At 44.6% G+C, this 21033-nt stretch overlaps 1 protein-coding gene across 3 annotated transcripts in view; it reads right to left on the bottom strand.

Moving 5' to 3' along the window:
• The window catches only part of LOC135897418 (neural cell adhesion molecule 2-like), a 551631-nt gene that overhangs the window by 424844 nt on the left and 105754 nt on the right, over positions 1–21033 (bottom strand). The gene's annotated exons all lie outside the window — the stretch shown is intronic.

The following is a 21033-nucleotide window of genomic DNA, read 5'->3' as shown; positions in this document are numbered from 1 at the left end:
TCCGTGTTTCCAATTTAAACCGAACACTTAAGCGGTATTTGTACAAGTTGTGGATCTTCAGCACATTACTTTGCAGAAAGAGATCCGCGCTCGGTGAGCCCCAGGGGACATTGTGAACATGACGAAGGAACTTCTGCAAAATGTAGATGCGCTGAAGACAGCTAATTGTGGCTGTTCCCCATACTAAATGGCAATAGTTTAAATAGGAGTAAAAAAGTGAATTGTAGAGGAGTAATTTTACTTGCCTTGGAAGAACGTATCTGAGCCGGCCTACGATCCCAGCTATTTGAGCCAGTTTTGTTGTGATATGGTCCACGTGATTTTCCCAAGACATACAGGAGGAGAAAACTACTGCGAGACATTTAAATTGCTCAACCACATCTATACGTCGTGAATTCAGCTTAATCTCGAGGGGCGAGGGAACTGGCTTATTTTTAGGGCGGAATATGACAGCTTGTGTCTTCTTTTCATTTATACGCATGCACTTGGATTCAGACCATTTTTGTAATTCGTTCATAGTGTCATTGCATTCTCGAACAAGAAGATCTAAATCATTTCCAGCAAGAAAGATGCTAGTGTCGTCAGCGTAGATGACAAATTTAGCAGTGGAGTTAATGTTAGAGATATCATTAAGGTACATATTAAATAGTAACGGTCCCAATATACTGCCCTGTGGGACGCCAGAAGTAACAGATTTTAGTTCAGATTTCATATTGTCTATGCAGACAGCCTGTTTTCTATGGGATAAATATGATTTAAGAAGCGTTTGAGCCTGTCCCCGAAAACCGTAACACTGAAAGTTATTTAGCAGTGTGGTGTGGTTCACTAAGTCGAATGCCTTCGAGAAGTCCACGAAGACACCAATAACGAAGGCTTTCTTTTCAAACTGAGTTAGTATGTATTCCTTTTGTTCAAGTAGCGCTAATTCGGCAGATTTATTTTTACAAAACCCAAATTGATTCGGTGACAGAAGGTCATGCTTACTTATAAAATTCGACAACCTAGTATACAGAACTTTCTCAAAAGCTTTTGAGAAGATTGGGAGTGTAGATACTGGTCTACAATTTCCTAAATCATTGCGGTCTCCTTTCTTATACAGAACCGTTACTTTGGCTATTTGCATTTTATCAGGAAATGTGCTTGTAGCTAAGCATAAGTTAAATATATCTGCAATAACAGGTGCAATGACTCCTACAACATGCTTCACAGGCCTTACTTGAATTCCGTCAATGTCATAGCTACGGCTGTTATTAAGGTTTTGTATTACTGATATAACTTCTTCTGTTGTAACCGGGTTCAGAAATATCGTTTCATTATTGTGAGAATTAATGTATTTATTGGAATCACGTGGCGGGTTGCTATGAGCTAGGGTTGTGAAAAAGTTGTTAAAGGCATGTGCTAGCTCTTCTCCAGATATATCTTTATTATCTAGTTTTAGCGTACTTGGGGCAGCTTGTCTTTGTTCACGTCTCAGTAGAAAATTTAATCTTGACCACAGCAAATCGTGTCGACCATTTGTAACTTCAAGTAATTTAGCGTAGTATTCCGCGCGTGCCTGGCGTAGTTCTTTTGTTAACCTATTCCTGTATTTCTTAAACATCCGTAGGTCATCTGTTGAACGAGAACTTAAAAAGATATTGTAAAGCTTGTTTTTCATTTTAATTTCTTGGCGTAACTCAGAAGTTACCCAAGGTTTGCGAGTTTTACGTTTTGATCCATGATCTTTTAATGGGAAGCAGGAATGATAGAGCTTTTTGAATACTTCGAGAAACTCATTGTAAGCCTCGTTTGCGTCACTAGCAATGCCAATGTTATCCCAATGAACTTGTGCCAGTGAGTTGCGAAAGGAATTCAGGGCATCATTAGTTATACACTGGTACTTTGCTTTTTCCTGTCGATACTTTACCGCTCCAGTCTTATTTATGCTCATGAATACTGGAAGGTGGTCGCTGATTGCGCATGATATTACGCCTGTTTCAGCTATTGGTTGGGAGGAGTTCGTAATCAGCAGATCGAGATGAGACGCACTTTCTGGTGTGACCCTTGTTGGTACTGTAACAAGGTTAACATAACCGTTCAAAGACAAAACCGTGTTAAAGTCTCTAGTAGTAACACTATCCTTCAACAAGTCAATATTAAAATCCCCTCCAGCTATTAGTGTGTATTTACCATCTGTTATAAATTAAAGAAAATCATCATAAAATTCCAAAAACCTAACCATATTTCCCTTGGGAGGACGATAGCAAACCGAAAAAACGAATATAAGAACGGCATACTGAGGCCCCATCCGGCATCCAGAGTTTCACCCAAAACAATGTAGCCAAAACTTTGTTAAGCCAAAGCGGAAAAAGTGGTTTTGCCTTCTTAACGCTGGAAAACGTGGAACCGGCAAGAAAACCTAACAAAGCAGTAAAGAGAAGAGCTTGGCTGCAGCGATGCTGATGAAACAGCGTAGCCAATCGGCGGTTGCCAGATGGAGCCTGCGGAAACTGCATCTAGCTGTTCTACCAGGAACAGCGCCATTGGCGTTAGCAGCTTCTACAAGCGAGCGCGCGGTAACCCCTGCCCTCGTGCCGGGGAATCAAGCTGATAATCACCGCGCGGAAAGGTTCGCGGTACGCTCGCGAGCAGAGGACGGGCGGCAACCGGGAGGGTTGGCGCACAGTTGAAAACACCTCGCGGCTTTCCGGCCCGGTCGAGAGGGACGAGGGACACAGCCGTCCGCGAGAGTGAGCGCGAGGAATGTTAATTGTGGACTTGGCAACGACAAACATGCGCCCACCAAAACGGAATGCGCTTCGATTAACGCCAGCAGGAAGAAAGACGAGGGGAGGGGGGGGGGGGGGGAGGCGCCGGGCCACCGCCGACTAGCAGCGGAAGATCCAGCCAGGCAGATGAAAGGCCGGCCCAACCAGGCGGCCAATTTCAAAAGGATGTTGCGCCTTCGGCTTCCCGCGCACCAGGTCGCCTGATAATTAAAACCAGTGTTGCGCCCGTTGCACCCGGGTCGCTGTAGGACAAAAGCAGCAGGGCGGCGGGCCGCGGCTGGACTGCAGCTGCCGCCGCTGCTGAGCGACACCGGGGACCTCCAGACTGCGGACGCGTCGGCCGTTCGAGCGTCGGAGCTCATTAATTGGCTCCCGCTCGACAAGCCTTGCGGATAAGCACGACCCGACAACGATCGCTATACGGGCCTTACGAGCACAGCGCTCACTCGCAAAAGCACGCGTACAACGAGACAAACAAAAGTTTCACCGCCTCAAATGTGTTGACCTCGTGTAAAGCAAAGTATCTTGTTCTTGTTCATATGATTTTGGGCTATAAAAGAAAGGCAATAAAAAAAACGCTTTCACCAAAACATGCGAATAGGGCTCCATGCGTTGCATTCAGAAATATAAGGAAACGCACAAATTTACGCATTTGTGTTGATCAAGACGCCGCGCAAGTGCTACTTGAGAGTTGTACGTGTGACAATGCTATTCCCTCCTCCCTCCTACTACCCTCTCTCCAAATCCAAAGCAAACCTTACATATGATAAAGAATTCTCGTCATATAGGTCGCAATGTTCTAAGAAAATCTTTATTGTGGCTGCGGCGTTGCGACGCAGACTAGAATCTGAGTATACTATGTCTACTAAAATTGACTACAGAAAATAGCAACCGTGACCAGAAGTCAAGCACATGGCCGTTTATTTTTGTAGCACAGGGCGTTTTTTTTTTCTTTGCTCAACAGCCTACATTGACGGTGGCCGTAGCATGCAAAATGTGAAATAGAACACGATCGTTTTTGTGCTTCAGAACTCGCTTCAAGTGACCCTGGATGAACTGGTGTATACGGCACGTCCTGCTGGACGCTCTCTTTAGCAAGCTTTAAAATAAAAGTTGTAATGGATATTAACTTACCAGACCGCTTTTTTAGCGCACTAGAAACATAAAGGTCATGAAGAGAACCCTTATAAATGCTGCAAACCAAATGTTTTCGAGAGCTTCCATGACGGAACTTCCGTAAGTTATAATTAAAACGTGTTTACGGATTTTTCATGCCCAACTAATGAATCGATGATGTTTATGGAAAGCAGCATTCATGAGCAGCTAGTTTGAGGTTTGCTTAACAAGGATTTATTAGCCGTAAGGCGAAACCATCCCTTAATGGACTTTGTAAGCGAGCTTCGCATACACTTCTCGTTTCTCGGTATGACTACGCATATCAGCAATCTGGCATCAAGTATCAGTGTAATGGCGATATACTCTGCTGTACTCAGCGGCACACGTGCCTCCTTTTCAGGGGTGATAACAAAATCTTATTCATCTTCTAAAAATCACGTATTTTTTTTTCTTTTTTTTGAAATATATATATTTTGTTCCATCTCCTCGATAAACAGACTATTTTTCCCACAAGTAATGCACCTTCCAGAAATTTGGCGAGAAATTGATACGACCTGCTTTCAAGGGAACTGCCACCATATGAATAATACAGGCTAAGTGCTACGCCGCGAATTACTTGCGCCTCTAAGGGGTCCATTAGGAAGCTAAACATAAATAGTGAACGTTGATGTTGCTTTTGACTTCTTTTTATCCGCCTTGCGCTGTACATTGCTTGGTCATACGATATTGGTCATGTGATATTTGCGGATGCGAGGAGAACATTGACCACTTATTGTGCCATTGTCCTCAATTTCAAGCACAAAGACAGTCTTTGTCCAACACATTGAGAAACTAGATGATCGTCCTCTGAGTGAACAGACAATATTAGAGCACCGTCCCGACCGATCATCGGCTCAGAAGGCAGTGAAGGCACTTTTGTGTTTTCTCAGAACTTCTGGTTTGCTCGAGCGACTTTAATTGAAGTGCTGTCCGTACACGTATATACACCTTCTCTCTACCTTCTTTCTCTTCCCCTTCTCCCATCCTCCAGTGTAGGGTAGCCAACCAGACTATTGACTGGTTAACATCCCTGCCTTCCTGAATTCTACTCTGTCTCTCTCTCTCTCGCTCTCTTGGTCATACGACCGCATTGAGAACGATAATAAGCTGCAGATGCCTTCACTTTGACAAGACGAGCTTGCTGATTATTAGTAGCAGCGAGTAACTTTGCAGCTCATACTTTCTCGCCTCCCCCCCCCCCTCTTCCCAACAGAAAAATAATGTTGAAAGTGATATTGTGGCCTCTAAACCGAAAACTTAATTGTGCAGGAAATGAAATAAGGTGATCTATGTGCTAAATTAACACTACTTCAGTTGTACTTAAGCTATTAAACTGAGAAGGCTTAGGAGTAAGGATAAACGGCGAATATCGCAGCAACCTTAGGTTTGCAGATGACATTATCCGGTTAGACAACACTGGGGAGGAGTTACAACAAATGATTAAGGACCTTAAAAGAGAGAGTGTAAGAGTTGGGTTGAAGATTAATATACAGAATACAAAGATAATGATCAACAGCCTAGCAAGGGACCAAGAGTTCAGGATCGCCAGTTAGCCTCTAGAGTCTGTGAAGAAATACGGTTACCTAGGTCAATTACTCACAGGGGACCCTTATCATGAGAAAGAAATTTACACAAGAACGAAAATGGGTTGGAGCGCATATGGCAGAGATTGTCAGATCCTGAGTGGAAGCTTTTTATTATCATTCAAATGAAATGTTTACAATCAGTGCATTTGACCGGGGTTAACATATGGGGCAGAAACTTGGAGACTGACAAAGAAGTTTGAGAACAAGTGAAGGACTGCGCAAAGAGACATGGAACGGAGAATGTTAGGCGTAACGTTAAGAAACAGAAAGAGAGTAGTGTGGATCAGAGAGCAAAATGAACTAGCCGATATTCCAATTGACATAAAGAGAAGAAAAGCGGAGCTGGGCAGGCCATGTAATGCGCCGGTTAGATAACCGGTGGACCATTAGGGTTACAGAATGGGTACCAAGAGAATGGAAGCGCAGTATAGAGGACGGCAGAAGACTAGATGGAGTGATTTACTAGATGACTAGATGAGTGAATTTACAGGCGCTAGTTGGAATCGGTTGGCGCAGGACAGGGGTAATTGGAGATTGCAGAGAGAGGCCTTCGTCCTGCAGTGGACTTAAAATAGGATGACGATGATCATGATGAAAAGTTGAATACATAAGATAGGCCACCGTGGGCAGAAGTCAAGCACGTGGCCGTTCATTTTTGTAGCACAGGGCGTTTTTTTTTCTTTGCTCAACAGCCTACATTGACGGTGGCCGTAGCATACAAAATGTGAAATAGAACATGATCGTTCTTGTGCGTCAGAACTCGCTTCAAGTGACCCTGGATGAACTGGTGTATACGGCACGTCCTGCTGGACACTCTCTTTAGGAAGCTTTAAAATAAAAGTTGTAATGGATATTAACTTACCAGACCGCTTTTTTAGCGCACTAGAAACGTAAAGGTCATGAAGAGAACCCTGATAAATGCTGTAAACCAGATGTTTTCGAGAGCTTCTATGACAGAACTTCCGTAAGTTTTAATTAAAACGTGTTTACAGATTTTTCATGCCCAGCTAATGAATCGATAATGTTTATGGAAAGCAGCATTCATGAGCAGCTAGTTAGAGGTTTGCTTAACAAGGATTTATTAGCCGTAAAGCGAAACCATCCCTTAATGGACTTTGTAAGCGAGCTTCGCATACACTTCTCGTTTCTCGGTATGACTACGCATATCAGCAATGTGGCATCAAGTATCAGTGTAATGGCGATATACTCTGCTGTACTCAGCGGCACACGTGCCTCCTTTTCAGTGGTGATAACAAAATTTTATTCATCTTCTAAAATCACGTATTTTTTTTTCGAAATATATATATTTTGTTCCATCTCCTCGATAAACAGACTATTTTTCCCACAAGTAATGCACCTTCCAGAAACTGCCACCATATGAATAATACAGGCGAAGTGCCACGCCGCGAATTACTTGCGCCTCTAAGGGGGCCATTAGGAAGCTAAAAATACATAGTGAGCTTTGAGGTTGCAAAGTGCCCTTCCTGCTTTATATATTTATGAATCGTAGCTGACGCTATAGCGTTGATAACTGAAGGAGAGATGTCGCAGTACTTATGCTCTTTGCGACTACATTGACGAAAAAATATTACAAAATACATAGTATGACAGGGTGTGTGCGATGAAAGAAGCCAGCACGTGGTTATAGCTTATGCGCGAATAGAAAGCAACAAAAAACCAGAAGAAGAGAAAAGTTTTCAAGAACGATCGATTTGTTCCCGGCCGGCCTTATTTGTAATACCTTCGATGAACGAAAAATGTGATTTCTCAATTACAGGGACGCAGTCCGGACGCAAACAAAACATTCTTCAGCGTACTTTAACAAACTATTTCTCCTTCTTGTCACTTGCTCATTTACTTTTGGGGGCGATTTACTGAACGGACAGACAAAAAAAAAACGACACTGTGATATGAACACCAAGGTGTGCAGAAGGGCCACGCGATGGGCACACCTTAAGTTTTCTTTCCTGCTGTCTGAAGTATTGAAAATACGCGGTATGCTCTCGCCACAGTGAGCGGCGATGAAATATGTAAACATGTCGTACCTCTTCATCACTTCTTTCGTCTCTCAAGCTTGGAACTACGAGGCGTTTCCTACCGGTGGGGTAGCACCGCCTGCACGTGGCTCGCAACGGAGGAGGAGGAGTAGATTTTAATGGAGAGAAAGGAGGAGAGGTCGGCCTGGAGAGCGTGTCTCTAGCCTGCTACTCCTCACTGGGGAATGGGGAAGTGGGAAATACAGGGAAAGGTAGGTGACGGATGATTATGGTATGGTACAATGAGATACTATATACACGTTGTCCAATATGCGGATGCGCACTGGTGACGCAATACACTAAGAGTAATCTTGTCCATACAAAAAGTAATCTTGCCACAAAAAGTTTTTGCGCAAACACTCGCAACGGAGGTGCTGCTAGCACTGCCCGGGCGGCTTGCAGGTCTCAATGAGACTGCGTGTAACCTTAGTGTGCATATATATGTGTGGGTGCGCAGTCTCGTGAACACTGTGTGTATTGTATTTTTCACCCAGCACCTGGAGCAGCATGCCAGGACGTTAGCCTGGCTAGCATCACCAGCTTCTCACCTAGGCCAGTGTCCGTGCACAGGTGCAGTTCTTGAAGTGCACCGGCTTGAGTGACCCTTTATAGCCCTGCGGGTTCTCCAGCGCGCATGCAATGCACTGTCGCCCCCTCTTTCCCCGTTTCCCCCTTTCCCTTATCCCCCAGTGTAGGATAGCAAACTGGACGCTCATCTGGTTCACCTCCCTGCAATTCCTCTCCGTCCTTTCTCTCTCTCGCTCTCTGAGCATCTCCTTCCGCCACTATACAGAGGCTCAGATACCCGCGACGCTTTATTTTTATTATCACTATATAAACCGCTGCTGAGAGAGTAGACAAAAAATTATCACCTTAATTAATCGTACTGCTTATTTTTGAGCTTGTTATAGTTCTTTCCTGGTTCTAAACTCTCATCTATGTGTTGTGAAAACCTAAGGAGGCGTAGATGCGTGCATTCAAAAAATAATAAAAAAATATGTTTAGTTCCATTCACCCCTAAAAGTACAAAAAAGTAAGGAAATATCGGGAATAGCTATTGTGCATGGTTTCCGGTATCAAGATGAACGCGTGCGCAATTCACGGCCTAGCACAGATTTTTTTTGGTAACTATGATACCTTCTGTGAACTGCTTCCCTGCTTACCGTCGAGGCCGTTCTTAACAAGGAAAGCGGTGGTACACTTTCCATGTTCGGTCGAGTAGCAACGAGCGTGAGCGTTCAACCTCCGCCAACACTGTGTCTCTGCCGCGCACTTTAAAGTTTATTCACTGTACTTCCGCTTAGAATGGCAAGCCATGTATCTGGAGTCGGTCACTTTCTAGGGCAGATAACTGCGCATTGACGCAGTACTCGACGAGCAGGCTTGACAACGACCGGAGGAGACTGCTTACGTTGTTGTTGTTTATCTTCGACAGCGCAAGCCCGGTTTCGTTAGCGCCGGAAGGAGTACCGAAACGCCTCTGCGGAAATGGCGAGCCGTCGCGATAGCGACGTATGCGTTGCGTCCATCGGCGTAGTCAGCCCCCCGCGTGAACGTCATGAAAAAGAAGTCGAAAATTTTAAGCCAGAATTCGTGGGGCTGCATGCCCGGTATTTCACTATGTCCGGGGTCGGCGCACACATTCCTGTCTCCCATGCGGACGTAAGCGTAAGCCAGCCAGGGTACCCCTCCACCCCCCCCCCCCCCGACCCCTGGGAGCGCATGCGGGGGATGCATACAGTAAAACATTAAAAAATTGCGTTCCGGCTTCTTGAAAGGCATTCTCGCGACTCAGCGGCGTTCTTTGACACTCACGCAACATGTCTGAATTAAACCAGACTGAAAGCTTTTATTCCAGCTCTTCTTTTTATTTCCTTTGTTACGAAGCGTACACAATTTTTTGGCCTTTTCTATGCAATGAGCGGGTAATAAATGTATGTAATGATACAATTACAATTATTAAATCTTCATGCATCTATATATACATGATACTAAGCTTTATTGAAGAGGTGTCAGCTAGTGTTTTGTCACTTTCTGCATAATGCAGAATATTCTTTTGATATTCCTTGATCCATTGAACGACTTCACCTCCCTTCAGAAGAGTAGGCAGGCGTTGTGCCCCTTCCGGTGGCAGTTGCCAGCCTGCCCCTCGCTTTCCCTTTCCTAATACGTGTGTATATGTGTATATGTGTTCAAAACAAATAATAATAATAATAATAATAATAATAGATTGATTGCTGTGGAATGATTTCACAGCAGTAATTTCGTATTGCTGACTGCAACGATGCCCGTGATGAGCTTTGGCTGCCTGAGAACAGTGTTTCTAGGCCTGCAGGGTGATTATTAAGTCGTGCAGGGTGATTATTAAGTCGGTATTATTAAGTCGTGCATAATTTTTTGATAATTGCCTGTTGCAGATAACATAATTCTAGCCCTTGAGCCGGATTATTCATAGAGGCAGACATTACTTGCACGAGAACTCGAAACATCTATTCAACTGATTAACGAAAATTCGCTAAGTGTCTTCTCAATTAATTTACGGCATATATTGCAATTTACGAATAGCAGCCAGTCAGAGTGAAAGGCGTCTCCACTTGAAGTGAATTTCGAGAATAACGCCACTATGGAAATGTGCGCCATCAAATTTGCCTTGAAAGTGCACTGTTGCTCGACTTGCTTATTTAACAAAACGCTCTTTATGCATTGAAGTGCAAAGATAACTGGAACGCCCATGTATTTCGTCCCACACTTTGGGAAATAATATCTCGAACCTGATCTCATCCTGGAAATTCATTGTAAGGGGTTACGTCCTGGAAGCTGAACGACTACAGTTCGGAAATTGTAATATGGGCCATAATGTTATTCATTAAGAAGTTAATTAGTGTATTTTTGTTAATTACTTGGATATGTGTTTCGATTTTTCGTGCTAGTAATGCCCGCCTCTTCGAATAACCTAGTTCATGGACAAAAATGATGCTATTTGCCACAGGCGATTTTTGAAGATTCCATAAAACTTAGAAATGATCCCCCCATATATTGTTGCTATTGTGCTCTGTTACAATTGGCCGGCGAGGGTGGTGACCTTATAGCCCCTCGCAGTGGCTATGGTGTTGGGCTGCTGAGCACGAGGTCGCGGGATCGAATCCCGGCCACGGCGGCCGCATTTCGATGGGGGCGAAATGCGAAAACACCCGTGTGCTTAGATTTAGGTGCACGTTAAAGAACCCCAGGTGGTCAAAATTTCCGGAGTCCTCCACTACGGCGTGCCTCATAATCAGAAAGTGGTTTTGGCACGTAAAACCCCAAATATTATTATTATAGCCCCTCGCACCCCACTGCGACGAATTGCTTCGGGAAGCTAACAATGCGTCACCCTCGGACAGACCAACGGTGCCCGCAAGGCAGGACACGTCTGGCGGACCGAGTATTGTTTGTTTGTTCACTGTCGCCTTCAAGAAACAATGGGAGCAAAACTCCTGGAAAAGGATGTTCTAAGGCATCCCTCACTGACTGCCGTAACCACCACAGTCGTTTGACGGAAGCTCGAGCTAACTGCGGAGTCATCCAAGGAACCAAGACGCGCCAGCTTGAGTCAAGTGTGGCAATCCCTGTCTACGAAGCCCCCCTCCTTTCTCTGTGTTCAGTGAAAAAATCTGCGGGAGTGATTGTGTGAACCCTCGCCTTCAACGTGGGTCGTTCGACGACTTTGGCCACTCCGGTTGAATGAAGGGGCGACAGTTTTCCCTGGCCTAAGGATCTAGGGAAGACAAAGGGGGTTTAAGCAGACGTTTTCGGCTCCTCGGGGTGCTTCACTTCAGTCATGCTAGACTGATGAAATGTAATGTTCTCCACTCTTCGTGTAGATATTGTAAATAAACCCAGTACTCCTCGTTCTCGATGAAAATACGTCCTCCTTTCAACGACATCCGCAGCGTGGATGAGGCGGACGACGGCATGGCCAGCTACCCCTTTTTACATGCCCGACCCCAACTATTACAGCTCCTAAACAAATTCCGTCATTTTGCTTTGAAATGGACATTATCCGTTTCTACACAAAACTACGGCCACATTCACAAAGACTTTCTTTGTAAGTATTCTTTGCCATTGGCCGGCCACTTTCACTAACCTGTCTAGAGTCAAGATTGCTTGGAATATTTTTTCACGAACAATTTTAGCGTAGGTGCCCTTTGTGAATAGAGGCTCTGTTTAACTCTAGAACTGGAAAAAAATATGCGCGATATTCTGAGAACGCATGGCGGTGATAAATGGATGAAACAAGATTTTTCTTGCTCTGTAAGCTAAGAGCGTGATTTTCCTTATTTATCTCAAGCTCAAGCTGACGTGAAGTTTGGAGCACGAAAGCCTTTGCCATGTGTTACTTCACTGAACGCATATTTCAGCCACTGAAGATTCCTCAGCCAGCTAATTAACAAATGAGTACTTATGATAGCGGGTGAATAGTATGTTATTCGTTACACTTGTTGGCTGCTCTTTCCTTCTCGTTAAGCCATTATTCAATACCGCATAATTAAGCCGAGTAGAACCAATCACTGCATTACTAAGCGCACCGTACGCGTTGCTACATTGTTTAGGCTATGCTTGCTAAAGTTATTTATTTGAATGGGGATGATTAAGGGCCTTTAAAAAGCAATTATTCTTCTGTGAAACAACTTTTTTTCATCGCACTGCTTTCGAACGCAGGTGTTCCGTTATTAAAGACGGTAGAAACGACTGACTGGTCTTTCACTCCCGTCTTCTAGCGATCCACCAGTGTTGAAACACTGGCCTTCATCATTTTTCTCTCTTGCCCCGCAATTCTTGATTGCTTCCGTAATTGCGAAAAAATGAGGACAACAACGGAAGCTCAGCAGCCGGCTGGTGCGTTTTTCGCACCGCTGTATCCTTCGCTAAAAAGGAAAATTAATATGCACCTAGAGTCAACGTTGAACATGTAGGCATGCACACGCGCACACACACACGATACAAATATACACGCACACACACTACTCTGAACCCGCTTATCTCTTAAGGCGGTGTTTGCAGAAAAACAAAATGATGGAGGGTGGGGGAGAAGTAGTACAACAGTAAAAAGGAATCGAGGAGTTCTGACTACCGAGGGGCACAGCCCTATAGCTACGCTCCTGAACGCATTACACAAACACACACACGAGCACACGAACAACATCTATCAGGTCGTTACCGCCATGCAGTGTACGGTATACTGCATGGCGGTATACTGTATAAAGTGTAAGAGCAGCGCTCCCCACAGCAGTGTGGAGTAGTCATAGCAACGTTTTTTGGTATTTTTCAGCATCTTGAATCTTCAGTTGCGCGTTTTTTTATGTTAGAATATTTATCATGCAGAGCTACGTGTCACGCAGCTCCTCTGGCGATTTCCTAATTGGCTGGGACACTCACGTTGAAACTCAAGGTACAAACTTTCCTGACAACGTTCCTGCCCGACCGCGGAGGTGACACCGTTGCTAAGAACGAGGATGTTTCGTAGTGCGAGAATTGCGGTACTGATGAGCGCACGCGAATGTACATTGCACAGACCACGCAAAATCAGAAAAAAAAGGGTGCTGGAAGCAGATAGTCTCCGAGGGGTTGCACAACTCTTTCGAAACTCAACGCATAATTACTAGACGGCAGCTATTCAACGTCGAATTAAATATTCTTCTCGCACACAAATGACTAATGAGTGAGCCTGGCGCAGGAAATGTGCCGGGCCGGACTTTAGTCGTGCACGATCACCTTTACTACCAAGTATTTGAATGTGTAGTTTTTTTTTCTAGCTTATGCACGAACAAACACGGAAATCCTAAGCCATACATGAAGCAGAAAAGTGCGGTGATTCCGAACTAAATCGACGTTCTCCTTGTCTTTTCATGCAGTCAAAAAGAAGCCGCAATTGAAAGGCGTACGCATGGATTTTACAGTGCATCCGTTCTCTCGTTGTGCCACGTCAAGGGAAACCGAAGACGGCGGCGTGGTCTGTGGCGCATTTCTTCCTTCCTTTTCTTTAATATACGAAGGCGATCCTGTGACCAACTTGCCACAGCTTGCCAGAACACACTTTTCATTGCAGTGGAATGGCAAGTGACTGTTCTTTCGATTACCAAAGGCTGGGGTTACCTTCACAAAAGCTGTATTGCGTTATTCTCTTGCGCAACTCTACGGCACGATTAGAATCAAAATGTCTTGATTGTCAACATGCATTTTCAATTTTAAATTTACTAGGCGACTAACATTGTCGATCAAGAAATTCATGGAACTGCTCAAGGCGCGAGTGCTGATGAACGCGACTCCGACGCAGGGGATAACGTGCCTGGTGATGCCAAACAACCTGAGCGTTGGATTAGCGTAACTACCACGTGGTTTTCGCGCAGCCAATGCGCATCAGTGTGATGCTCATTCTCCCGAATTCTTCTCACAACTTTATGTAGCTCCCTTTTTCTTCTTTTCAGGATGTTGTTACTCGCTGATGCTGAACACTTAGGTGCTGAAATATAAATTGCCGCCCCAAACAGGGTTTCGACTGTGTCCGGCGACTTCTCTTATCATGTGACCAGCACAAATAAAGGCCACCAACATTACGTAAACGTACATCCTCCTTGGCTCAATCATGTTTTAGAAGTATTGACGCATAATGACATAGATATCATGATCTAGCAGCGTAACGTTTAGGCTGCTTATTATATCATCCTTACTTTGCAGCGCAAATATTAATTGCGCAACTATGAACTGCGCACGGAGGAAGCGTTCTCAATCTAGTTTCCTTGCTTTTCTGTGTTTGTTCCTCCTTTCGTTGTAGTTTCAGGACAGGGAGGGATACCGGCTGTAATAAGAAGCTGGATATGTTAACCGCGCTGATGGCAGGCAGTCTGCGTCTGTGCGCTTTGTGCGCATTTGCAACGAAATCGATGAGTACCGCTGTAATGAACGCTTCGCCTCTGCTAACAAAAATGACTCAGCTTAGAGCTTCTCCGTTCTTCACGTCTTCGCCGCATTCCATACAACACGCTTTCTAATCATAGGCTATCAGTGACAAAGCGTAACGTCTTTAGTGTACCGACAAGTATCGGCTTTCTTCGCTGGTGTTCTGAATTATATTAAAGAAATCATGTGTTGTGTGGTTCCATGTTTTTTGTTTCGGTGTTTCTTTTTTCTCTGTAAGGCGCGCCTTTTCTATTTAAGTTTTATTTAGCCTGCTATCACGACAGCTGTACGGCTAAATATATGTGGTTTGAGCGTCACCTATGACGTAAACGCAAGACCTACCTCCATTCCCGGTATTGTGCTTCGTTCCTTTGAATTTGTTGGCGTCAAACGGATCTTGCTTCTTAGCGTGCCATTTCTTATGAAACTCGCTTCGGTGCCTCTTTTTGCCCTTTAATACAGTTATCGCTGAGCTACTCCTACTTGGTTCTCGAGCAGAGTAAAGTTTTGCTTGAACGAAATTTGCGAAAGGACATGGTTTTGGAATACTGCCGGATTTGGTAGGTGTAATAGCGTTTGTTGGTTATAGACGAGAAAGCATTAATATTAGTAATAGAGTTGCTTACATGAAACGAACACAGAGCGGAGAAAGAGAGCTGGCTGGCAACTTCCCCCAGAAAAAACAAGCCACCTACCAGCTTCAGAAGAGAAAAGACATTTATACATAGAAAAAGAACAGTTTGTGAAGAACAGGAGAGAGATGAAGAGGGGGGCATCGTGACTAAAAATAGGAAGAGAATAAAAGAAAAGGGTGGAGAACAACAGGAATAAATCATGCATGTGTGTCGTGCATTCATCGGTTGCCACTCAACGCCCGGTAAATATTCCACAAATTAGCACAAAAATCGGAGCAAAATATTATATTGAATTCAGTCAGAACAATCGCGGCGTCAGAATCTACAGTAACGTTGCTCACATGCCTTCTAAAAGGTAATAATTTAATTCATATTACATCGCCTACACGGTGCTTCTGGGTACATTATCTTCTTTGCAAGAGGCCGGTACGATGTCTTCCGGTGGTGTACGAGATTTGCCAGCGATTTGCTGTGCAAAAGTCGCAGAATCGATAAAAGAGTAATCAGCGTGTGCTTTCCATGTGGCAGCCTGGAAACGTTCGTTTCAAGTTAAGTTGCGCTCGGTGCTCCGTTGTATAGAATTGGAGAACTGAACTTACTCTAAAGCTTAGTTCTTAAAATTATTTAAAATGCTTAAACTAGCTTTCAAGAGCACGTCAGGACATTTTGCTCCTCGTTCTTTCATTCAGCGATCGCGAGTATTACAGTCAGTTTTCTGCTGTTTGAGATTGTATACCCGGTGTTTCTACGAAGACTTTAAGTAATTATTATTTTTTTAATCGGCATTTCGAATTAAAAGGACGGTTCCTTCGGAGACATGCCGTCAGCGGTGGCGACCATAGGGTGACAGATGATACGAAGTAAATGATCGCTAGTTAACAAGAATGCCATAATTTACTTTAAGCTTTTAATTTCAGCGAGTTTGTCGTAATCGGCAATTTAAAGCCAGCCCTCCGTACAAGCCACAACAAGTTTTGTATCCGCAAAAGATGCGATTACCCGCAGAACAGAGGCACGCCGAATTTGGGTGCCACTCTCGAGCGGCCAGTGCCGTGGAAATTTTGCGTGTATTCGCGGGCTTCTTTTAAGCTCGGAAAAACACTCTTGTGTAGCACGTATTGAGAAACAGAAAGCGGTATCGGGAGTTTTCCTTGTTGCTCTACCTTTTTTTCATTTACACTTTTCATTTAATTATATTGTTTCAGAAGTTGACTAATTAATTAAGACTGTTTCAATATACGGAATGCAAATAATAACCTGAGTATCACCAAGCGACGAGAAGCAGCATTAACTTGGTTCTTTCCAGCTACGTGGCATTTACCTATTTTTTACGTTTGGCTCAAGTTACGTGAGACTTCATTGTGTCTTCATCAGAATAGCACTGTTTTACTCGCAATCGCAACACCTCATATTTTCTACCAGATTTAAGCAGTAATATGTAGTTTCCAGTGGCGACGACCGACAAGTTCCAACGGCGCGTGACGAAGGCGCGTATTCCGAGGATGCGCCGGCGTAACCGGCATCGATCGCGGCTAGCAGACCGCGACGGGAAGTCCGCGACTCGAGAGGCGACCCGGGGCGCCCGCGGGGTGTTTCAAGGGGTGGTGTCGAGGGAGCATTGTGCCGCGCGCACACCGGGCGTCTTCTGCTCTCGAGGAAAGAAAGAGCGAGGGGGGGAATCGCGAACATCCCCCGCGGAGTAGTTCTCCCTAATCGCGCTTCGCAACGGACCGAAGAAGAGCACCGCAGGAGCAACGACGGGTCAAGGGTTCCGTGGCACGTGGCCTCTCGCGTCGGGGCGGAAGAAGCGGCCTCGCCCCTAGGGAACGCGTGTCCCTGCGGCGGCAAGGGAGTGCGCGCGCCGTTTAGCCGCGATGGCACACGCTGCCTCGTCGTCGCGGGCACTTCCCGAACGGCAGACTGCTCACGTCGGCTGTGCATCGGCGCCCGAACACCTTCTCTCTCTCTCTCTCTAATGTGGCTCCTTACATTCTTGCTGCTGGAGCGTCCTCTGGCCACACCGAGGGACTTCAGTGGCACCCACGTATGCGCTCTGCGCTGCTCGATCGCGCAGGCAATTCTCGTCTGCACGATCACCGCCTCGCTCGAACATCACGTGACAAGCCAATAACGATGCGCAGCTGGTCTCGCGCGCGATCGTGCCGCAATCAAAATTGATTGAATGCGACGGAAGAAGAGTTATCCGAGGAAACCGAAGCGACAAGGAGTTTGAAGAATGTAAGCTTGCCTCGTTTCTTCTCATTGAACGGCTTAACGTGGAGCGAATTGCAATTGCTGGCGCACTCTTCAAATTCAAAATATCGTCCGGGTGGATGCGTAATAGGGACCATGCACTAAGCAAATGAAACTGACTCCCTTGAGGCACAACATTATTTTTTTTTAACGCAGCGCATTTTAAGCGCACAAATGCCACAGGCAGACGGAAGTCAACACGCACCAGCGAAGAAACCCGGCAGTCTTTCGCGTGGAAACGTCAGCTGGAACTGCATTCACGCACTGCCCGTTTTATTAGGAAAACTGAGCGCACATGTGAGGGAATTCAATCGGAAAGGGACGCGGTGTAAGTTTTGGCACATCTCGTCCATTAATCTCACTGCCACCGAAGAAACAGATTGTTTCCTCTAGCGCACCCGCGGTGTACAAGGTACAGACGCCAGGACACATTACAGAGGCATCTGTCTCGTGCGAAACCGCAAAACTAATGAATCCGTAACCAAGACAAATGCGACTCGAAAGCCCCTACTTCAGAGCCGCTCTTGCTCCGTTGCCTGCTATCCGCCCCCACTTAATTCCTTTCCCGGGTGGCTCTCCTAAAGCCTTAAAACGGCATCCTTCAGTGTGGCGCCCAGGACGAGCGCAAATCAGTCCTAATTAAGAGGCACGGAACGAGTCCACGTCGCAGGCCTGCTGACGCCACTCGAGAGAAGGAGAAAAGATATATAGATCTATGTATATATACGATCCGGCGGGCCATTCTAGTCTCTTAGGCACGCGATTTGTTTGGGGACGCGCCGGTACACCCGTAGGCAAGAACATTGCCCCCTTTCGTTTGCGTTAACGTTTTCAGCAGGCGAAAGAAAAGACCCCCGCTAGAGAGCATTAAAGGCTGTACTTCAATTGCCGCCTGCTAGCTTATCCAACGGAAAACCCACACTTCTCTTTCTGTGTTTTCACTGCTGTTCTCAAGGATATAAGACACCCAAGGACTGGCTTTCTTTTTCTTCCCCCTTCTACGTGGACGTAGCAGCAAATCACTGTTGCTGTTGTCAACGCTAATCGGCGCTGGCAATATCATTAGAGTTTAAAAGTAAGGAGCTCAAGCTCATTAGTCGCGCTTATTGGTTCTCGGCCATTTAAGGTAAGCAAACGTGGCGCCAGTGTTTAAATATTAATATATAGACCCAGTAACGCGCTTAACAGCTTTCAAACAATGATTCAGGTAGATAGATCGCTCCACACATTGAAAACTGCTAGTTGGAAAAGCTACAGAATCGGTAGCGCTTTACATGACCCTACGCAGGCATTCATTGCCATTGCGGCAACTCCTGCTCACCAAAGAGGCGAGCCTTTCTGTTCATAATATGCACCTTTCACAGGTAAAATGTAGGGGCAGTGTCAAAACATACAGGGTGTTCCAGCCAACGTTCGAAGTGTTGAAGAACGCCCATGAATGGTGCATGAATGCAGTCAACTCAGTATTGCTTGATGTCTTCTTGAGGAACTTTCTTGAGCCTAATTTTACTATGTAATGAAGACTAATTCGCTAACTTTCTAAGTATAAAGTTAAACGCAAAGGGCTGTAGAGCATCAATCAGTATTTAACGTTAATGGGTTAAATGTGTCCCAGTGACAAAAAAACAAAACGAAAAAACGCACGGCATCTGAAAATGTATTATGTGACACTCACGCGCGCAGCGATAAATTCGCTCTCAAACAAGTTTCGAATGAACAATCTCTGTCACACGCACACGTGACGTATGTATGAATAGGCACCAATCGAAAGGGATAGTTGAAGGGACAAAAAATAAAAAAAAGACTAAGATAAGTTTAAAGTAATAAAGTATTCTTTGAAGGCTTATATATATATATATATATATATATATATATATATATATATATATATATATATATATAGCTACAGAACTTGTAGCGCCTTACATGACCCTACGCAGGCATCCATTGCCATTGCGGCAACTCCTGCTCACCAAAGAGGCGAGCCTTTCTGTTCATAATATGCACCTTTCACAGGTAAAATGTAGGGGCAGTGTCAAAACATACAGGGTGTTCCAGCCAACGTTCGAAGTGTTGAAGAACGCCCATGAATGGTGCATGAATGCAGTCAACTCAGTATTGCTTGATGTCTTCTTGAGGAACTTTCTTGAGCCTAATTTTACTATGTAATGAAGACTAATTCGCTAACTTTCTAAGTATAAAGTTAAACGCAAAGGGCTGTAGAGCATCAATCAGTATTTAACGTTAATGGGTTAAATGTGTCCCAGTGACAAAAAAACAAAACGAAAAAACGCACGGCATCTGAAAATGTATTATGTGACACTCACGCGCGCAGCGATAAATTCGCTCTCAAACAAGTTTCGAATGAACAATCTCTGTCACACGCACACGTGACGTATGTATGAATAGGCACCAATCGAAAGGGATAGTTGAAGGGACAAAAAATAAAAAAAAGACTAAGATAAGTTTAAAGTAATAAAGTATTCTTTGAAGGCTTATATATATATATATATATATATATATATATAGCTACAGAACTTGTAGCGCCTTACATGACCCTACGCAGGCATCCATTGCCATTGCGGCAACTCCTGCTCACCAAAGAGGCAAGCCTTTCTGTTCATAATATGCACATTCCGCAGGCGCACCCTCTAGCGCACCGTTTTATATATAAATATATATATATATATATATATATATATATATATATATATATATATATATATATATATATATATATATATATATATATATATATATATATATATATATATATATCAGCGCGATACGTTGCAACCACGGTGGGTGAGGACACTCTTTGAAACCGTAGAAAAAAATAAAAAAGAATAATTAGCAGCAACATGATTTACCAATCAGTTACAGACAGCGTTCGGAGCACGGAAAATGCGCAGCTATTCCACTCTTTGAATGTGGGCTACCAGCGGAGCTGTAAAAAAAAAAAAAAACAGAGCACACCACTGAGCGCAAATGTTTACTTATTTTGGGTCTTTTCCCTTCCACGTCTTCAGAATACCATGCGAACACGCACAATCTCTACTAATAGCGGCTCAATCTATCGGCGTGTCCAAAATGAAACGCGTCAAGCGTCTCGTGACGCTGGCTTGCTCGCAAGAACTTCATAAGTGCGTTCTATGCCGCTTGTCGGTGCCTGCGTCGCTGGCGTAATGGTTTCGATGTCGGGCTTCTGTGCTAGAGGTCCTGCTTTCTAATCATGCCGGTGGATGATATTATTCATCATTGTTTAATTACTTATGACACATTACTACCTTGAAGATGAACGATTTACAAGTTCGAAGAGACGCCTAAAGCAAGAAGGACGAAGTTTAGGCAAATCCAGGTACATCTCATAATTACGAAGTTGGCGGAACCAGCCGTATAGTTTCCTACAATACATACTAGAGGGAACTCTGGCGCTAGTGTCTGCGGGAGCTGCAATGCTGGGAGCGCTTGAGCCAGTATGGGAATTATGGGAAGTACATGGATTTGCCTGAACTTCGTTCTTCTGGCTGCAAGCGGCTTTGCGAACTTGTAAATTCGTCATTTTCAACAATTTACCAAGTAATAAATAGTTAAATAAGTATCAAGATTGTCCGACGGCAGGATTCGAACACGGGACCTCTAGCGCAGAAGCCTGATATTG

Source organism: Dermacentor albipictus, chromosome 1 (assembly GCF_038994185.2).
Source record: "Dermacentor albipictus isolate Rhodes 1998 colony chromosome 1, USDA_Dalb.pri_finalv2, whole genome shotgun sequence".
Lineage (NCBI taxonomy): Eukaryota > Metazoa > Arthropoda > Arachnida > Ixodida > Ixodidae > Dermacentor > Dermacentor albipictus.
This window is presented reverse-complemented; position numbering and strand designations above follow the sequence as displayed.